Genomic DNA, 15,283 nt, shown 5'->3' with positions numbered 1-15,283 from the left:
GTGAGTTTTAAGCCACCAGGTCTGGGATGCGAACCGTGGTCAACTACGTGGGAGTCCAGCGACATAGCCATTACACTAACTGCTGGTTCCCAGTACTTTTTAAAAAAAAAAAAAAACTATTTGTTTTATTTTATTTGTTATTATTATTCACTTTGATCAGAGAGAGGCAGAGAGAGAGAGAGTAGGAGAGTGAGAAAGCAAGCCACCAGGTCCAGGACTCAAATCGTGGTCAGCCATGTGGGAATCCAGCACCTTAATCACTACGCCACCTGCTGGCTCAATACTTCTTTAGGAATTAATACCTTCTTGGGACCAACAGATGCATAACGGTTACATCGCTGGACTCCCACATGACCAACCACAGTTCCAGTTCCAGACCCAGTGACTAAAAAATTATACCAGGGTGTGTGCATGCATGTTCAAGATCCCAAGAGGACAAGGGACTGCAGCATGGCCATCCCTCCAGGGGGTAATTTCTTGCTTTCTGTCTCTCTGCCTCTCCAGCAAGTGTACATGCAATATAGCAAAAAATCTCCCTTATTAAAAAAAAAAAAGAATGACTACCTTCTTGTGATAAATATCTATCATCTATCAATAGTTCAATACTTTTTAAAAATAATACCTTGGCTTTTTTTTTTTTTTTTTGTTTAAGTTTTAGCTACAGAGCGTTTGGGCTCATGGGAGAGAAACAAAGATGAGGGTTGGGGGTAAGAAATCACCCCCCCCCGGGGGAATAGTCACACAGCAATCCCTTCTCCTACATTTTCTTCTCAGCATTTTGGACATGTATGCACACATGCCTGGTGTGTGCTAGGTCCAAGATTTGAACCATGTAGTCAGCTATGTGGAATCCAGTCACCTTAACCGCCACACCACCAGCTGACACCCCCTTCGTTTCTTTTTTTTTGGGGGGGGATTTGGCAGTCAAATGAATTTAATTCAATTTTACAAGTGGTACATATATTATAATCCCATATTTCGACCATTACGAAGTGATCCTTTGGCGTTTTTTTTTTTTAATTATAAAAAAGTTATTTACCCTGGGGCCAGGAGATGTTGTAGCAGTTATGTCACTGGACTCCCATATGGTCAATGACAGTCTGAATCCTGGATCCAGTAACTTGAAAATCATGATGGGTGCATAAGCATGTGTGCTCAAGATTCTAGAAGGAGAGGGATGGATCTCCTCCTTCAATCACATGCATCCTAAGGCAAAAATTTTTTTTTAAATGTGGAGGAGGGGGAACCAGCAGTTAGCGTAATGGCTATGTCGCTGGACTCCCACGTAGTCGACCGCGGTTCATGTCCCGGACCCGGTGGCTTAAAACTCACGCCGGGCGCGTGTGCGTGCATGCCCAAGATCCCGAGAGGAGAATGGAGGAAAAGGGATTGCGGCATGACCATCCCCCCTGGGGGGTGATTTCTCGCTTTCTGGCTCTATGTCTCTCTCTGTCTGTCTAGCGAGCGCACGCGCCCTACAATGAAAATCTCTCCAAAAAAAAAAAAAAATGGGGAGGAGGGGGGTCAGCAGGTGGTATGGTGGTTAAGGATGCTAGACTCCCACATGGCCAATCGCAGTTTGAGACCCGGTCCTGGCAGCTTGCTCTCTCTCTCTCATGCTGTTCTTCTCTGGTCACATTCAGACAGACAGACAGACAGACAGATAGATAGATAGATAAGAATTTTAAGAAACTATTTTTTTAAGAAAGGAAAGAAAAAACTCATTCACCCTGAAATATCACAGGGAAATCAAATGTAAGGAATTAGACACTCTATCTTCCTTCCCTCCAAAATAACCACTGCTGACAATATGCTATGTGCACTATCTCAGATTTTGGATATACTACTACATAGTTTTTTTTAAATGGAATCAAATAGGGTGGTGGTTATGGTACTGGATTCTCACATGACTGACCACGGTTCAAGTCCCAGACATAATGGATTGCTTTCTCACTTTCCCTTTCTCGCTCTCTTTCTGGTCAAATTAAATAATAAATAAACAAACAAACAAATCAATAAAATTTAAAAGAAAAAAATGGAATTATGGGCCAGCAGGTAGACTGGAGGTTAAGGTGCTGGATCTCACATGGTCAACTTTGTGGTTCAAATCCCAGACCTGGTATCTTGAAAATCATGTCAGATACATGTGCTAGCATGCCCAAAACTCCAATAAGATGGAAAAATGGAGAAGGGGTTTGACTGATCACACTCCCCTGGGGAGTGCTTCTCTCTCTCCTTTACGCTCTCTCTCTCTTTCTGGCAAGTGCATATGCCCTCTAGCAATTAGTAATAAAAGAGGAAACTGAAATAACACAAACAATCTCACTCTATCATTTGTTGACACATACATAAATTTATAAATTGGCTACAGAGCTACCTATGTGTTTGTGTACCTATGAATGATAATAGATAAAATTATTAAAACTTAAATTCCAGGGTTGGCTTCACAGCCTGGTGGCTAAGGCAACTGATTCCCCATGGCTGACTACATGGTTTGAGACTTTGACCCAGAGGCATGATAAATACACCAGGTGTGTGTATGTGCATGCATGCTTGCCCAAATTACCAAAAGGAGGGAGATAGTGAAAAAAAGACTGCAGTGTGACATTCCATTCCCCATGGAAAATGTTTTCTTTTTCTTTTTTTTTTTTTGAAGAGAGTTTTTTTTTGCTATAGGGCACATGTGCTCACTGCAAAGACAGAAAGTAAGAAATCATCTCTCCCCAGGGGGGATGGCCACACCGCAATCCCTTCTCCTCCATTCTCTTGGGATCTTGGACGCACACGTGCCCAGCATGAGTTTAAGCCACCGGGTCCAGGACTCAAACCACGGTTGACTATGTGGGAGTCCATGTAACCATTATGCTAGCTGCTGGTCACCCCTCACTGCCAAAGTCCTGCTTGTCATATGGGCTCCCATCTGCCCTGTGTGACCGCAGCCACCCCTATGGGGCCTCATGCAGGGCTTGGGCTTGGTGGTGGAGTCCTTGTGGGCACTTTCATGCCAAGGGGGTCTACAAGAAGCTGGTCACCACCTGGGTGGCCACCAGGATCCAGAGCGGTCCTGGAGGGGCAGCCAGGCCTGACAGTACCAGCACCAGCCAGAGGGAAATGTTTTCTCCTCTTTTTATCTTTGTTTCTCTGGCAAGGACACAAGCCCTCTAATGAAAAATTTAAAAAATAGATAAATTCCATCAATTTCTCCAAATTTTCTAAAATAACTAGTTCTTATAATTGGGAAGACCTAAAGAAAAATAAGGAAGAATTTATTGGCAGTGAGATTTTGGGGGGAGGGGAGTAGAAAACACATGTGTTCCAGGGGAGTGTGGTTATGCTGAAATCCCTTCTCCATTTCTCCATCCTGTCTGGGTTTGAGGCCTGCCAACACATATGCCCACATATTTTTCAAGCCGCCAAGGCAGGATTCAAACCCCAAAAGGCCATGTGGAATCTGACCCTTAAAGACTAGGCCACAGGGTTGACCCCATAATAAGTGTTATGTAGCTTATCTAATATTACATTAAGTAGCTGTTATTCCAAGTCCAATGCTAGTAATAACAATCATAAACAACTTCATACAAAATATACTGAGGGGAGAGGGTCAGATAATGGTGCAGGAATAAAGCAACACTCTGTGCAGCTGACCCACATGAGAAGGCCTCCAGCTGCTAGCTGGAACCTTGCACATGTGTGTGTGCCCATGATTTAGGGCTGGCAGAAAATAGCTGTGAATTATGGCCTTGAGGATCCTGTGGAGAGAACCTCTTTCTCTCTGTCTCTCCTTCCCTCTCTCTGAAGGTCTGAAGGAACAAATAAAGTTTTAAAATTGGGAAATAATTACTTAACAAAATAAACATGTACTAGGTCAAGAAACTGGCTTCTTTCCAAATCTCTTGGTATCTCCTTAAATCTTTCATAAAAAAGAAAAAAATAAAAGCTATATGTTAGTGTATTATCAATCTAAACAATGAGTTAAATAAATTTAGTTTTCAATGATCCATGAACACTTTCTGGAAGTGATCACATTCATATATCCATCCTCTTACTGCTTTCCCTCCAAGCAAAAAGGTTTTTTCATATTCTTCCTTACTGATGTAAAACAATCAAGCACGTATTTTAAAAATTAGTCTTATCTGGGCCACTAGCATGGTGATTACAGTGCTGGATTCCACTTGGCCAACTATGCAGTGTGAGTCTCAGACTGGGCGGCTTGAACAACACACTAGGTTGAGACCAGCAGATGGCATAATGGTTTACGTTGCTGGACTCTCTCTCAGTCTACTATGGTTCAAGTTCCGGACTCGGCAGCTTAAGCTCATGCCAGGCACATGTATGTACATGCCCAAAATCCCAAGAGAAGGGACTGTGGCATAGCCATCCCCCCGGAGGGTGATTTCTATCTCTCTGATGAGCACACATGCTCTATAGTAAAAATATCTCATTCATTGACACATGCATACATCTATAAATCAATCCATCCATCCATCCATCCATCCATCCCAAGAGGAGAATGGAGAAGGGATTACAGCATGACCATCCCTCTTGGGAGGTTGTGATTTCTCAATTTCCCCCTTTCCCTGGTGAGGCATGTGCTCTGTAACACACTAAAAACTGGGGGGGAAAATTTAATTCATCATACCTGTAGATTTAACAAAATGCATCCCAAAACTTAAAATATTTCATTATGAATATGTGCTAAATTTTAATTAAGTCAATTCCCCTTTTTATAGTCTTTTAAATTCACTATAGCAGCAAATAATATTTTTTAAGATTTTTGCCCAAGGGTGTGTGCACTCACCAGAGACAAAATAGAGCGAGACAGTGAGAGGAAAGTGAGGAATACCTCCCCACCCACCACCCCTAGGATGGGCATACCAAAATCCCTTCTCTTCCATTCTCCTCCTGGGATTTTGGGCATGCACACACACATAACCCTGGAGTAATTTTCAAGTCGCCAGGTCCAGGACTCCAACTGCAGGCAGCCATGTGGAAGTCTAGCACCTTAACCACCATACTATCTGCTGGCTCCACAAGTAATACTGTGTATTATAAGCCACAGGGTGCAGGCGCTCATCAGAGTAGACAGAAACACAGCTTACTGTTACTTATTAATGTCACTGAGCTTTATTTTGTATGCTAATTACAACTGAATGACATGCTGTACTTGTTTCTGGTTTTTTTTTTTCTTTCTTTTTTTTTTTAGAATTTGTTTTATTAGGACCAGCAGATGGTGTAATGGCTACGACGCTGGACTCCCATATAGTCAACCACTCTTCAAGTCCTGGACCTAGTGGCTTAAACTCACGTCGGGTGCATGTGTGTGTGTGTGCCCAAGATCCCAAGAGGAGAATGGAGGAGAAGGGATTGCAGCATGACCATTCCCCCTGGGAGGGGGGTGATTTCTCATTTTCTGTCTCTCTGTCTTTCTGGTGACTACGTGTGCCCTATAGCAAAAATCTCTCCCCCCAAAAAAAATTTTTTTAATTTAACTTTATTTTTAATTTTGACCAGAGAGGGACAGAATGAGAGAGAGAGAAAATGAGAAAGCAAGTTTAAAAATATTTTGTCTTCTGTTATTAAATAAAATTGTCAATTTTAAAATTAATATTATATTTAGATACCTATCTTAGCTCATTTCTACCTTTTAGTTGATTCTCTTGGGTTTTTAAATAAATAAACATTCAGTAGCTTATTATTTGTATCTTATGATTTGCCTTTGGTCTTATTTTCCTAAATTTGCTAGAATGGCTTTTAAAAGGAATCCCTGTTTTGCTAAATGTTATATATAAATTTAGATATATGTAAATATGTAAAACATATACATACATAATGCTATATAAACAAATACACAACTACTGTTGGTTTCCAGTAACTATTATTTATCAGATTAAAGCAGCTTCACTTTTTCCCTAGGGTTCTAAGTTGCATTTTTTAATTGCTTTAGTTTTTAAAGGTAAGGAATAGAAGCTGAATTTTTTTAACACCTTTTTGACATGTATGTATATTTATTACTGATCCACAATCACTGGACTATTTCTTCTTCAATGTATTACTATATAGCATTTGTAGTTCTAATAATACACTTCTTTACTATTCCTAAGTAGAATCTCATTAATCACTTACTATTCTTCTGGTTTCAACTTGTTAAGATTTTACTGAGGATGTTGGCATCTGTACTGGGGCTGATCCAGAGCATTTCTGTACTATCAGACTTTGACAGACTAATACACTAAAAATTAAACAGAAAGCTTTACATTTTTTACAATCGAGTAATTTTTCTTTTAAAGTGGCTAGGAACCAGAATAAGCATATTAATCTAACATGCTAGACAAAAACAGACTCTTAGGGAATTTACAGAATTACCTGGTAGGATAGAGGAGACAAATTCCAAAACCTGTATCACATTATACACAAAAATCATTTTTATTGAAAAATAGCATTTCTCAGGACCAGCAGTTATCGTAATGGTTATGTCATTGGACTCCCATGTAGTCGACCGTGGTTCAAGTCCCAGACCCGGTGGCTTAAACTCACACTGGGCGTGTGTGCGTGCGTGCCCAAGATCCAGAGAGGAGAATGGAGAAGAGATTATGGGATGGCCATCCCCTATGGGGGTGATTTCTCACTTTGTCTCTATCTTTCTGGCGAGCGTATGCACCCTATAGGAAAAAAGTCTATAAAAAATAATTAATTAATTAAAAAAAAAGAAAAAGCATTTCTCTTACCAAAATAACTTAGTTTAATAGTGTTTTGTTGTTGTTGTTTTTCCTGGGCTAAGCACAATGTAGTACTCAAAATCACACAAATCAGAACAACGGCTTTGTCTATATAGAAGCATAATGATTTTAATGACAGGAAAAAAATTCACTTCTTTCATATGACCAAGGATTCATCTAGTTTTAGTGCAAATACAGTAAGTGGATTTTCATTTAAAAATACAGAGGCTATGTACCATATAAAAACTGAAACAGGAAAAATAAGACGTACTATCTCACAAACTCATTTGGAAACAGTGTTGATTCCTCATCCTCCAGCCACATCCTGAAAGTAGGTCCAACCATATCTTGGCTTATGTGAGAAAGAGTATCTAAGCAGCAGGCCGTGCCAGCTCCAATCTCATATTTCTTTCAGAGGGGAGCATAACAGGTGTGATTACACAGACACAGCAGTGATATAGAGACACTACTCACTTTCTTGTGTATCTTCCAATCATACATCTCCCTCTCATGCCTTAAAATTCTCCTCAAATGTTTCCCTAAGGTGACACCAACAGATACCTCTCTATCACTACAATCACTATTTATTTGTATGTGCCTTCGCTCCTCATAATCGCATTAGCAAAAAAGAGAGAACTCTGTTGGAAATGGTGTACATGCAATATAACCCTTACTGAAAGGTGTGTTGTGTTGTACATTATATTGGTTACTTGAAAAATCATGACATATTTTTCTATGTTTTTCTACATTTTCCTGTGCAAAAATGTGTCATGATTTTTTTGACAACAATAGTATTCTCTACATTAAATAAAAGTGGATTCTAAGAAAATAGGGTTCTGGGGGATAGCAAGTGGCGTGGTGGTTAAGGGCGCTGGACTCCTACATGGCTGATCGCGGTTCGAGCCTCGGCACTGGCGGCTTGCCTTTTCCCTCTGTGTCTGTCCCTCTCTGGTCAAATTAAAATAAAATGAATAAATACATAAGTTAAATTTTAAAATTAAAAAAAATAATAAAAAGAAAGAAAGAAAGAAAATCGGGTTCCGGGGCTGGCAGGTGGCGTGGTGATTAAAGGCACTAGACTCCCACATGGCTGACCACGATTAGAGTTTTGGACCTGGTGGCTTGCTTTCGCACTTTCCCTCTGTCTCTTGCTCTGTCCCTCTCTGGTCAAATTGAAATAAAAATGGGAGACAAGATGGTGGGTTCACAGTGATGATCTGTCAAGGGTTGAAAAGTAGTTTGTCTAAAAGCAGATTTTAAAAACAATTTCTCTTCAGAACAACTTTTTTGTGCCACCTTGATGGCACAAAAATCAAGAAGCCTCTTGATTCACCATGGCAATAGCAGTAAGAAAATGTGTAATATCAAAGACAACCATCTTGAAACATTTCCTTCCAACACAAAATGGAGTTTCATATTGTGTTTGTCATAAATCTCCGTATTCTTCTCTTCCAGATGACTATAACTGCAAAGTGCAACTTGCTTTAACATCTGATGGCAGGACGATAGTGTGCTATCACCCATCTGTGGACATTCCATATGAACACAGAAAACCTATCCCTAGACCAGATCCTGTGTATAAAAATGAAGAATCACATGATCGAGTGCTGAAATCCAAGTTAGAAGAGAAAAGTGAACACCTTGAGCAAGGATCCATGACAGAACAACTTAGCAAAATGTTCTTTACACTGAGCACCATTGGTATCCTCACGGACAGTATCACAGATGTCGTAAGAAACTGGACCCTCCAAAAGACAGATGGCATCGAGGTTCTCAGAGGAATCAGAAACATGCCTCATTTGTCATTTAAGAAAATCCCATGTGGTGTATTCACTAATAGATTATGTAATAAAATAAAAATAAAATTTTTTCATATAAAAAAGAAATAAAGACGAATAAATAAAGTTAAATAAAATAATTCTTTAAAAATAAAGGGAACCAGCAGTTAGCGTAATGGCTATGTTGCTGGACTCCCACGTAGTCGACCGTGGTTCGTGTCCCGGACCCGGTGGCTTAAAACTCACGCCGGGCGCGTGTGCGTGCGTGCCCAAGATCCCGAGAGGAGAACGGAGGAGAAGGGATTGCGGCGTGACCATCCCCCCTGGGGGGTGATTTCTCGCTTTCTGTCTCTATGTCTCTCTCTGTCTGTCTGGCGAGCGCACGCGCCCTACAGTGAAAAATCTCTCCAAAAAGAAAAAAGAAAATGGGGTTCCCAGGCAAAATATGCAGGAGCTTAATTAAGAGGTCTACAAAAGCACATATATTAAAAGAAAAAAGTTGGGAGTAATAACGTGTATTAAGACAAGGAAACCAAAAGACAAGAACTTAACTATAAGCATATCATATCTCTTATACCGTTCATAAGACTGTTGCTATGCAAGAGAAAGAAAAATGAAGGCAATGCTGATGACCTGGCCATGGAATGGTCTTCTTCTGAAATCTAGAGTAATACCTTGTACTACAGATTTTAGCTATAATCAGCATGGATGCCACTAAGTACTGCGCGGATACTGTAACAGACATATATCATCTAGAGTTGTGAGGAAAGTGAAAATGAAGGAAATAGATTTGGTGGGAAAGAATGTCCTGAATTGCTTAAGAGGTTAAAAAACAGTACAAGAATGCATAAATCAAATATCATTGATGAAACAGCTTTGCCAACAGCAAAACTGCAACCAACAAATTTTCTTCAGCGAATCACAGAAGACTATTAGTAGGGCCAGCCAGGGGTCTGGTGGTTAAGGTAGCTGGATCCCCCATGGGTAACCATGCAGATCAAGTCTCAGACCCTGTGGCTAGAAAACTACCCAGGCACATGATGGGCATGCCACAATCCCTTCTCCTCTATTCTCCTCTAAGGATTTTGGGCATACACACACACTTGCCTGGCCTGGGTCCGGGACTCGAATCCTGGGCAACTACGTGGGAGTCAAGCAACATAACCATTATGCTATCTACTGGTCCCAAAAGGAAGCTCTTTTGTTTGTTTGATTGTTTTCAAGGAATACCATCTTATACATTCATTTCATAAAAAAAATATAAGGGAGGGGGCCGTATAAGGGGGACCGAGAGGTGGTGTGGTAGTTAAAGGCACTGGATTCCCACATGGCCAACTACAGTTCAAGTCCTGGACCTGGTGGCTTGCTTTTTCACTTTCAATTTCTCTCTGTCAAATTAAAAAATAACAACAAATGAAATTAAATAAATAATTTTTTAAAAAAGAAAAAGTATCAAGCTAATAGTGCTTCTAAATAGAATCGAGGGTGACATACCATAATATTTGTAAAAATGTTAAATGATTTATTACCTGTTTGTTGGGGTTTAACTAGAACTGGTTGGATGTAAAGGAGGAGGTATTCTATTATTAAATGGAGAGCTATGTGATCATTCAAAGGACATAAAAAAATAAGGAAATAAGACATGTCTTGAATATCTTTCCAATGTTATTAAATATTATAATCTTTCTTGTGATACCATGACACTTACTGCAACCTATGAAAAGAGGACATACTACAAACCCATCACACCCTATGAGGTATTTATTGATTTATTTTAAGGTTTTGGCCATAGGGCTCATGTACTCACCAGAGAGACAGAAAGAGACAGTGAGAGAGAAACAGAAATCACCTCCCGGAGGGATGGTCATACTGCAATCCCTTCTCTTGCGATTTTGGGCACCTGGCATGAGTTTTAAGCCACGTAGTCAACCGACTACGTGGGACTCCAGTGACATAGCCATTACACTAACTGCTGGTCCCTTCAAAACAAGTTTTTTAAGGTTTTTATTTTTGTTTTATCATAGGGCACCATGTGCCTGCCAGAGAGAGAGAGAGAGAGAGAAAGGGAAAGTGAGAAATCATTCCTTGGGGGGCATGTGTCCATGCCACAATCCCTTCTCTGCTCTCCTCTAAAGATTTTGGTAATGCACACACCAAGGCCTAGCCTGTAAGCCACTAAAAACCACTTGTAGTATATATAAGAAAATAATAGCCCAACAACTCATCAAACAAACAAAAACACTTAAGCAACACTTTTATTACATCATTTTTCCTACTCCAAACCTTTCTAGATAGTGTGACAATTGCAGAATACAACAGTGTAAATTAAATACACTGCATGGAACTCTACTATATACTTGAACATGATTAAAATGCTAAGTTTTGGGGCTGGCAGGTGGCGTGGTGGTTAAAGGTGCTAGATTCCCACGTGGCCGACCATGGTTTGAGTCCCAGACCCGGCGGCTTGCTTTCTCACTTTCCTTCTCTCTCTCTCTCTCTCTCTCTCTCTCTCTCTCTGGTCAAATAAAAAAATAAATAACAAATGGAATGAAATAAATTATTTAAAAAATGCTAAGTTTTATGTGAACTTTTGCCACAATTTAAAAAAATTTTAAAAAGCTGTCTGATCCTCTTCCCTCATCGTACACAGCCAAATTCCTCAAACAGACCGTCCCTCAGAAGACAGGCAACCACCCAATCCTCAGCCTCTGTGTCCCTGCGTTACTGATGCCCTGAGCACACCCTGGGCTTTGGTGTATTCCACTCATCCCATCCCTTCAGACTGTCTTCCCTCAGATTTTGGTGACTCCCCTCTTTCATTCCTAGTTTCCACTTTCCTCTCTGAACAGTACTTCTCAGTGTTTGAATGGCTCACTTTCCTGCATCTACCTTCTCAACAGCCTTCCAAAATGATGCTGCCATCTGCTTTCATGTAAGGACTTCAAAAAGTTCGTGGAAATGCATTATCACTGAAAAACTATGTGTAAATTTCAATTTTTCTGTACCAAAACAAACTCATACTTTAATTCCATTTCTTTGTAAACTTTTCACATCTCCTTGTATATGCTCGACAACTGCCAGGCACTTACACAAGCCAAGGGCTGAATTCTACCTTTCCCAGGGGATATCTTCCAAATTTACCTCTCCTGAGCTTCAGAATCCACTTCCCAACAGTGGGTGTCTTGCTAGGACCTCAATTTAAAACTCGTCTTCCCTCTCAAACATGTTTTTCCATCATTTCCCTTCAGTCATCCAACCTTGAAACCTGGCGATCATTATCTATTGGCCTTCTCTCATCACTCTTTACATGCAATACCCTACTGACGCCTCTATTACCAGTATCGTCACCAAAAATGGATCCAGCCTACAAACCACCCTACACTGATGTTCCTAGACGTGGTTTTAGCATTCACACAGAGTATTCATGGTCCTCTATGATCTGACTTCAAAATAAACCTGACCTTTTCTGGCTCTTAGTATACCTCTTCGCCACTTCCGAAAATGCTCACAGTGGTACTCAAGCTAACCTAAACTATTTCCTAAACTATATCCTACCCTTTGTACCTATGCCAGTCATGTCTTTTACTGGAGCCAATCCCTTATCCTAAAACAGTTCATCTGTACTTCAATCTAGTCCTTCCCTTTGGTGGTTGAGGGCCTACCCTCAACGAAAAAATCTTTCTTTTCAGTTTTTTGCTATCGGGTGCATACACTCACCAGGGAGAGAGAGAGAGAGAATGAGACATGTAGAGAGGGAAAGTGAGAAATTACCCCCTCTTCAAGGAGAATAGTCACACCACGATCCCTCCTTTTCCATTCTCCTCTCGGGATTTTTGACATCCATGTACACACAGCATGTTTTTCAAGCCTCCAAGTCTGGGAGTCCCAGAGTCGGTCAAGCGAGATCCAGGGCCTTAACCACCAACGCCACCTGCTGGCTTCGGGACCTACCAAATTTAAACTCCCAGGTCAGATGCCAGATCCTCCTTAAAAGCTTTGCAAGCCAGAAATATAAATTAACTTTCTCATCTGTCCACTTCAAATTTATATTACAGATTACCACAATCTGGCTATATAAACTTATTTTTATTTGACCTCAATACCTCAACAATGCCGTAAATTGCTCATTTATTTGGAGTTTAATTTTGTGCAAAAATTTACCTGTCTGCTACAGCATATAGACCCTATGTATAAACCCTATACTTTTAAAGATCCAAGCTAAACACAAAGGTCATACATATCATTTGTTGACTTGAAGAATATTCGTTAAGTAATTACCATTATAGTTTGCCAAACTGATCTTTAAATCAAGGCTATTCAACTGGATGCACAATCACATTTTAATTACGTAAATAATTTGGGATTTGTCAGTATTGATTAGGAACAATCAGGTCAACTTATTCTGGATTTCTAAACAGCTTTGAGTTGGGACGAGGAGGTGGCAGGGTGGTTGGGGTGTTGGACTCCCACATCTTCGACGGTGGTTCAAGTGAACCCAGTGACTTGAAAATCATGTAGGGCACATGTGCATGCATGCCCAAAACCCCAAGAGGAGAATGGAGGGAAAGGAACTGCAGCGTGAACTGCAGGAGTTGCACCCTTGGGGGGGAGGGATTTCTCAGTTTTCTTCTCACGGTTTCTCTCTGGCGAACACACACACACACACACACACACACACACACACACACGCGCGCGACATCAAAAACATTTTTTAAAACAGTTTTGAGTCTTATTTACAATACCATGCGGCTTTAACAGGCACTGCTTTCAAGTCGGCTTACTCTTAATCTCATTCCCTCTGAATTCTGGTCAAAATACCAGTTAGTTAATACAGTCTGTTAACTAACCGGTCTGAGAAGTAAAGTATTTTCAGACTCTGGCACACAAGATTCCCTAGTCAAGCTACGCCACTGAACTCTAGGGAATCCAGTATTTCCACATCCCCAGTACTCAATTACCCCTAGCTAATAACATACTTAAAACAGTATTCCTAGCGCATCCTGAGTAAAATAGTTCATTTTCTGGTTTTAGCTGACTTAACTAAAACATGTGTGGTTCAGTGGTGGGTTTTTGTTTTTTGGGTTTTTTTTTTTTTCCTTTTTAGGGTTTCTGCCATAGGTGCATGTACTCACTGCAGACAGGGAGAGAGAAAATAAGAAATCACCCCCCAGGGTGTATGGTCAGTGATTTTCTACAAGAATGACCAGACTCACTCAATAGAGAAAGTCTTTTCTCAATGCTGGGAAAACTAGAAATCTTTAAGCAAAAGAATATACCACATGCAAAAATTAACTCAAAATAGATCAAAGAACTAAACATAAAGTTGAATCTATAAAACTCTCAGAACAAGATGTAAGTGAAAATCTTCAAGACACCGGATTTGCCAACAATTTCTTGGATATGATGCTGAAGGCACAGGTAGCAAAAGAAAAAATGTACTGGACATCAAAAATTTTTAAACTTTGGGGCCTAAAATCTACAGAGAAGACTGGAGGAAAAGGGATTACAGCATGGCCATATCCCCTGGGAGTGTTTTCTCATTTTCTTCATCTGTTTATCTCCAGCAAGCACACATGCCCTAAGACAAAAAAAAAATCTTAAAATAATAAAATTAAATTTTAAAAATATGAAGTTTATTTAGCAGCATTAAGCTCCCTCAAGTTCAAAATACTTTTGAAAGCAATGATACCAGCCATTTAGTCCATCCCTAAATCTGAGGGTCCTGGGAATTTAACTGTATCAATGCACATTATTTTTTAGAGAGATTTTTGCTATAGGGCACGTGTACTCACCAGAGAGAAAGTGAGAAATCATCCCTGAGGGGGATGGTCATAGCACAATCCCTTCTCCTCCATTCTCTTCTCGGGATCTTGGGTATGTATGCACATGCACCTGGTGTGAGTTTTAAATCGCCAGGTCCAGGACTCGAACCGTGGTCAACTACATGGGAGTTCAGCAGATTATACCATCTGCTCGTCCCTCAATGTACTTTTTTATATTACTAACTCAAGGAAAAAAAGTATCCTTTAACCACTTTTTAAAAATTTTTAAATTATTTATTTTTTTAAAGATTTGCTATAGGGAGCATGTGCTCACCAGAGACAGAGAGAGACAGTGAGACGGAAAGTGAGAAATCACCCCTAGGGGGGATGGTCATGCTGCAATCCCTTATCCTCCATTCACCTCTTAGAATTTTGGGCATACATGGCATACATGCACATGCACCCAGCTTGAGTTTCTAGCCACCAGGTCTGGGACTCGAATTGCTGTCAACTACGTGGGAGTATAGTGACATAACCACTGTACCAAATGCTGGTCTCTTAATTATTAAAAAAATTTTTGCTCTAGGGCATGCACACTCAGCAGAGATGGAGTTTGGGGAAGGGAGTGAGAAAGCAAGCTGCCAAGGACTAAAACTGGGGTCGACTATGTGGGAGTCCAGCACTTTAACCACTATGCCACCTGCTGGCCTTAGATTGATTGACTGCTTGATTGATTCAATGATTGATTTTTAAGCTGGTAGATGGCGTGGTAGGTAGTTAAGGGCGCTGGACTCCCAAATGGCCAATTGCAGTTTGACTCCCAGACCTGGTGGCTTGCCTTCTTACTTTCTCTCTCTTTCTCTCTCTCTCTTTCTCTCTCTCCCTCCCCCCCCCTCTGGTCAAAAAGAGGGGAGGGGGGACCAGCAGTTAGCATAATGGCTGTGTCGCTGGACTCCCACGTGGTCGACCACAGTTCACGTCCTGAACCCAGTGGCTTAAAAACTCACACTGGGCGCGTGTGTGTGCG

At 40.6% G+C, this 15,283-nt stretch overlaps 2 pseudogenes; both read left to right on the top strand.

Annotated features, from left to right (window-relative positions):
- Positions 1–8,050: 8,050 nt before the first annotated feature.
- LOC102500566 (39S ribosomal protein L42, mitochondrial pseudogene) lies at positions 8,051–8,580 on the top strand (annotated as a pseudogene).
- A 1,611-nt stretch (positions 8,581–10,191) lies between these two features.
- The window catches only part of LOC102500159 (40S ribosomal protein S8 pseudogene), a 42,922-nt pseudogene continuing 37,830 nt past the window's right edge, over positions 10,192–15,283 (top strand).

This window comes from Tupaia chinensis, unplaced genomic scaffold (genome assembly GCF_000334495.1).
Source record: "Tupaia chinensis unplaced genomic scaffold, TupChi_1.0 Scaffold143973_1, whole genome shotgun sequence".
Classification (NCBI taxonomy): Eukaryota; Metazoa; Chordata; class Mammalia; order Scandentia; family Tupaiidae; genus Tupaia; species Tupaia belangeri.
This window is presented reverse-complemented; position numbering and strand designations above follow the sequence as displayed.